The following is a 6320-nucleotide window of genomic DNA, read 5'->3' as shown; positions in this document are numbered from 1 at the left end:
CGTTTGTTGCTTTTTTTTTTACGTATAACAGTTTGTCAAGAAATGATTATTAAACTTAATCGTCTTGTGCAGTTTCTTGATTTTTACGATTATCGTTTCGGCAACACTTACGCTTACTTATGTACATAGAATCGCGCGAACGTTTGTCAATTCTACGCGCGTTTACCGGAAGTCGTTTACATTTAGCCTTCTCGTTATACTTTTGAATTCAGTTGGTTTCGTTTATGGTTTCTCGACGGTAACCGTTGTTAATCACGGGAATAATAAATATCCCTTCGTTTCATTTTCGATTAACTATTCCCTGATGATTATTAAAAAAATAGGTTCCAAATGAATATCATAAGACGTAAGTACTTACGAGAATATAATCAACCGAATAGTTATCTACTGGCGAGAAAACTTTGCTAATACCTCACAAGACTTTGCTTTCCTTGAAACGTATCGTTACATTTGCAATCTAAATTTAATTATATACTTTAGATTATAATTTAGGTATGAAGTAATTTAAGTACCGTCACTGCGAGAGATAACATTTGTTCTCAATATCGATCTTCCGTTCGTTAATCCCAGCGCGTTCATAGATATGGTTTTAGTATATCGTAATTAATAATGTCTAATCGTCTACATAGTTATTCGTTTAACTTAGATCGTGATCTAGAATTAGTTAAAACTCGTACGTGTGTATTTTACGTTTATTTACAATCGAGTCGCTCATCGTCTATTTACACGTACACCCATCTGCATGGAACATCGACCTGTAATCGCAATGAATTCCTCTTCGCGAACTTAACGTGGAGAACATAGTAACTTGTAAATTGAAACATTCGAGATTTACAAGCGCGAATGTTAATAATTATTCAAACACAGCATTCAAAAAATTAGCTAATTTATCGATACAACGATTTATAAATTTACAAATTTGATAATTCGAAAATCGAAGTACTTTCATTTGTTGGCGCAATTCTGCTCCCGGTTTTACGAAAACGTAAAGTTCATGAATTTCGGTTTTTAATCATTGAAAAATTTAAGAATTGTGGAACGACGTTAAACCGAATTTCCAGGAATTCACGGAATTTCCTCTGATCGAATCAATAGTCGAGTGGTAAATGTAGATCCGGCACGGTTCAGAAGATATGAGTTACAAGGGCCGGTTCGTTTGTCGTCCACGCGATTCCATGGCCGATGGCCATCGCTCTGCGGGCGTCTCTAAACACGCGGGTCGCGTTTTCATGCGCGACGTCAATAAAGGTCCGCCGATAAATTGCACCGGGGGGCTGGTTCGTTTGCGTATCGGTTCGCCTGTCGTAGTAATAAACCTTTACTGTCCTCGTGCACGTGAACAACGCGCCCTCATCGGGGAAACCGTATATTTTTCCCGCGCACAAGCTCGTTCACCGTTGTTCAGTTTCGATTTCCATTTGGAAAACCCGTGACTCGCTTTTACAACATTTAAAATTCGCGCTTAACGTTTAGCGTCACGGATCTTTTGTGCGGTTCGTTATTTCTTCCGATTTTCCGTCCTTTCCAACGTTATTGACACTCTTGTCATCGACTTGTCGGAATAGTGTACTTGGGACTTGCAGTGAAGCGTTTTCTCTTGAGGAAACCTAGCAGATGGATTATCTTTCAGTATAAAGGCAAAATAATACTGGCTGTTGTGTAGTTGTTATTAATCGAATAAATAAAGATAAATGGAAAATGGAATTAAAAATAAAATAGAACATTCTGGTCAGGTTTAGACTCCAAAAGAGGATCAGAAACATGGACTGAATGTTAGACTAGAGGAACTTACGGTGAAAGGACTATTACACAGCAGGATATCTTGAAATGGTGAAACCAAATGGTAAGGAATGATTGACCAATAATATCACAATTACCTCGAATGTCTGTAACAAAATGTACAAGATGTTTTAAAATTATTTCGCATGATAATACTCTGATCTGTCTTTCAGCTACCTCGTCGTCCCCGATGAACGAAGTTGCGCGCTGGATATGATGATTAAAGGCGAAACCGCAAGGTAAAGCGTTCGTGCTAGCCTTTGTCGGCGTTTGTCTGATCGTTTCGACGCGATATCTTATCGCATGAAAGTTTCACTCGAGGGGAAAAAAGAGAACCCCGCTGCTGATTCTTCCGGCGGACCATTCTTGAACTTCTTTCACCTATTTTTATGGTTCCTCGACGGGGATGCGAGTGGTAACCAAAACGAGATCTCGGCACTGACCTGATCTAGTTAATAAATCAAGCAAGCTTCGCCATTCCGCGAGGAATCCTCTTGCATTTGGCTGAGAGATCTTTATGGCGTTAGCTTGTTTGTCTTCGATGTCCTGGGTATATTTGGATCACATTTTTTATTTTACAGAGCGGATACAGACTCCATTTTACTTTTTCTTACTTTTGTTCTATTCTTTTTTTTTTTCTTTTTTTTTGAGTTATGTTATTGCTATTTGATCGAGCAACAGATCTATGAAAAGAGATATAAATACCGGTAAATTTTTTTTGGGTGATTCATTCTTCTTTGGCAGCTTCTTCTTGGAATAGATGGTGTCTGTTCGTTTTTTTAAATTCAGAAAGCGTCTTCATTCCATTTTTGTTCGATAATGTTTATCTTTGATCTTCACGATCGGTGTGTCCATCCCTCGCTGGTCGACTGAATCTCTGGAAAACGGTTGGATAAGTACGATAATAAGGAAACGAAATGGCAGTGAACCGATATCACGAAACACTTGCGTCGTAAGAGCAACGATAGAATACGAAACTAAAGCGTCAGTCTTCAATTCTCTGGGAATGTATCGCGCCGAACCGGGATCACGCGAGTAAACTGAACAATCAAGAACGAAGAAACCGTGGTTAACTGTCCATTTCCGATTTTTTGGCACGGCCAAATCCAACGGTCGCACGAAATATTGGTCCCCGCAACGCAAGAAACGCGAACGACACATCGAGAAAACTGGGAGAAAAGAATGGTGGAGATGTACTGGTTCGTTGCACGAGTTGGTTCTCGAGCGTGATTAAATTGTCTTTCGCGCAGAGAAACGCTGCTTGCTTCACCGATTCGTATCGAGTGGAACGCGAGAGAACGCGGAGAATAAACCTTACAATCAACGATATTTGCGAAAGAAAGAAACGCGCGTAATTTACTTCTTCGTCTAATAGACAAGTCTTCTCGTAAGGACGAAATCCGGTGACATTTCGACGAGAAATTTCTTCTGTCCCTTCTCTTCTTTCCATCGGGCTGTTGTTACTTGCAACTCGTACGGCGGCCATGTCGATGTCACAGTGGCGCCATCTACGCGTACGAATTCGAAGTTACAGTAAAATCCACTGACCGACTTAGACCTAAATAATTCTACCCCTCGACGAATCGAACGAATCTCGATTTCCTCGAGGTTTATTTTGATTTTGTTCGCTTATTGAGAATTCTGCACGTAGAGGGGCCACCGATGGCTCGAGGAACGCCGCGCAGTGTGGCAGTCGCTTGTGGTCGGTCCGTTGAAAGCATATAGAATTAATAAATCGAGTGAAAAATGTGCGGTTCCACGCGAATACATTAACGATTGTCTTTCATCAACGTATAATGGAGGGTCGGTTATTCAACGGTTATCGACTGTGGCTTTCGTTCCGTAGACATCCCGTGGATATTCGTTCATCGAACAATGGTTGACGTGCACGCTGAACACAGCGAGAAAACGATGGCGGTGCTTTCAGTTAGCTGACCGGTCATTATTTTTTTCTTCAATCGTTTTTTTTGCCTTGCCTTGTCTCTGGATCCCTTCGCTTTGCCTCGTATCCTCTGTCGGTTTTGTTCCTTCGTTTTTGCTTCTGCGCTTCGCGAACTCTACGCTTATCGGCTAGTAGTAAAGCGGTTTAGAACGGGCCTCCGTTTGCGGCGATTAATTACTGAGAAACAGAAAGGAAACTCGAGGTAATAGAAATTAAAATTATCAAAATGTTGTGTTTACCGTATCCGACATAATCGTACTCTCAAATTTCAGTTGCCTCGTGTATCTTTGAATTCGAATCAAATTGTTATATTTAAATCAATCGTTGGTTCGTCAAATTTGAATTGGCCATTGAATATTTAGACTCGAATTGAAACTTTGAAACGTACTCTAGCCGCAAACGGGGACGCGTGCACGAACATGTCGTGTTACCCGATACAAATAGATAGATAATCAGTTATGTACAAGTATGAACATGGTGTACAAGTTACGGCGTCGGGTGTCGTCGTGGCGTCAATTCTGTCCGTTCAAAAAATCGACGCTCTTCCAATCACGCTTATACCGATTCCTATTATCGACGACCCCTCTGGCCAGGATGTAACAATCATTAAACGGAGCACAGCTCCGCGGAAAACAGCATTATATATATCACATAATTTCAGGCTACCATGTTTCTACATCATTTTCTTCGTACTCGTTCTTCCGAAGTCTTATCGCTATGTATGACAGTATCGTTACGTCGCCTAAACGGTAATCACTCGAAACATTTGGTCAGTATCTATAGTTCCCGACTTGTTACCAGACTAGTTCCATCGTGATCAACATGAATCAATCGAAGCAGTTCCAATTGTCTCCGTTAAGTCTGCGATTTATCGATCTCAAGAATTCCTCAACTCATAATCGAACCCGGCGACGCTAGCGCCACCACAGCCTTATCGTAGTTCACTTCAAATCTAGATGTCTCTCTTCGGATACTTTTCAAGCAGATTTCTCTCGTCGGCACTCTTGTTATCTGTTTCAAATCAAACACAAGGTATCTTAGATTTATCGATCGTCAAAATATAGACTAACAACGAATGATAAAATATTTTATTCCTTCTCAGTAACGAAACTTTGAAAGTAAACGTTTCAAGCACCTATCAACGAGCCGTTTCCCATACATCAGGTTATCTCGTGAATTATCTCGATGCATCAGTTGCTCGCTGACAGAGGACTTTAAGTTCTCACTGCTAGCATTACCATTGGCATTAGCATGAACAAAAGGAGAAGACAGAGATGTTCCGGTTATTCTTGATTCACGTTGTCACGATGAAGCCAGCCGTGGTTCACCTGAATACGCGCGACTTCGACCGAATATTTTACAGAGGATCTCGCGCGCTTACCAAAAGGGAGCAGGAGAGAGAGAGAGAGAGAGCGGAGGAGAGAGAGGAGCCGTTGGCTCGTGCTTAAAACCGTGTCTTCTATCTTCGTCGAGATGACCTCGACGTACGATCGAACGACTGTAATGCGAGTTTTTCTTGCTGGTTCCCTGCTCGATGCCATAGGCCGCCATCCTGTTCTCCTCTTCTTAGAGTCGGCGTTTAATCGAGCGCGAAGTTCAACTGAATTTCAGGCTCCTCTAATATGCCAATATCTACGATCCAGGCATCGATAGCTCGACCATCGTTCGATGCATCGATGCATCGAGACGCCTAGTCGTTAGAGACGTAAAGTTAGCTATGCTACTAGCGAAAACGATATCACTAGGATTTCATTACTTATTGTCCTCGTTCAAGCAACTCGATTCCGCGCGTTCCGTAGGCTTTCTAATCGAGAAATCTTTGGAAACGCGTCGTTCTGTGCTCTCGGCGCAAATAATAACCAATCCGGAAGTGTTTAGGCCAGTGCTGTTCAATGTTACCCTACGAGTGAGCAAAATTTCCCATTAACGAAATTTATCGAGAAAGTAAAGTTTTCGTGTACCCGATGTAGAAGATTATTGTAATATAATCAATTCCTTTTTCTATAAGCATTGAACCCGCAGGGGCTGCGGTTGACCTCGGTCAGCCGTGGTACGGGCTTAACGACCCCGAGGAACCCGAGTTGGTCCAACCCAGGTCGAGGTTCGCAAGAACCTCGATCGGGTATTGCGATGTTCTCGCGAAAAGTATGACGGAGGTCTTGTGGATCAAATCCTAGGGGTAGGTGCCGCAAGTAAAATCTTCGACACGCATAGTATGAGCATTGAAAGGTAGCGAACGAAGAAAATTGTTCCAGAGTTCCTTCCATTTCGTCTAGATCGTTCAACAAATCGAGATAATCAAGAAGAAATTAAGCTGTCGGATTCACCGAATACCAAAAACCTCAGCCATGAACAGCACTGGTTCATCTCCGTAAAACATCTACAAGCACCTATCTCTGAATCTCCGGTGTCCGTCATCGAACCTCCCCATGAAATCCCCTAGGGCAATTTGCGATAGGGGCGTCAAAAGGGGTCTTCGAGTACCATGAACCTCTCTGCAAGTAAAGAGGAAAGCGCAAGCCGGTCCAGGTCATCGAGCAGTGAACCGTCCTTTCGTGTAGAGTCTAGGTCTCCTACGAAGTATACCAGAGCAGTTCTG

The sequence above is a fragment of the Lasioglossum baleicum genome, unplaced genomic scaffold (assembly GCF_051020765.1).
Source record: "Lasioglossum baleicum unplaced genomic scaffold, iyLasBale1 scaffold1860, whole genome shotgun sequence".
NCBI lineage: Eukaryota > Metazoa > Arthropoda > Insecta > Hymenoptera > Halictidae > Lasioglossum > Lasioglossum baleicum.
This window is presented reverse-complemented; position numbering follows the sequence as displayed.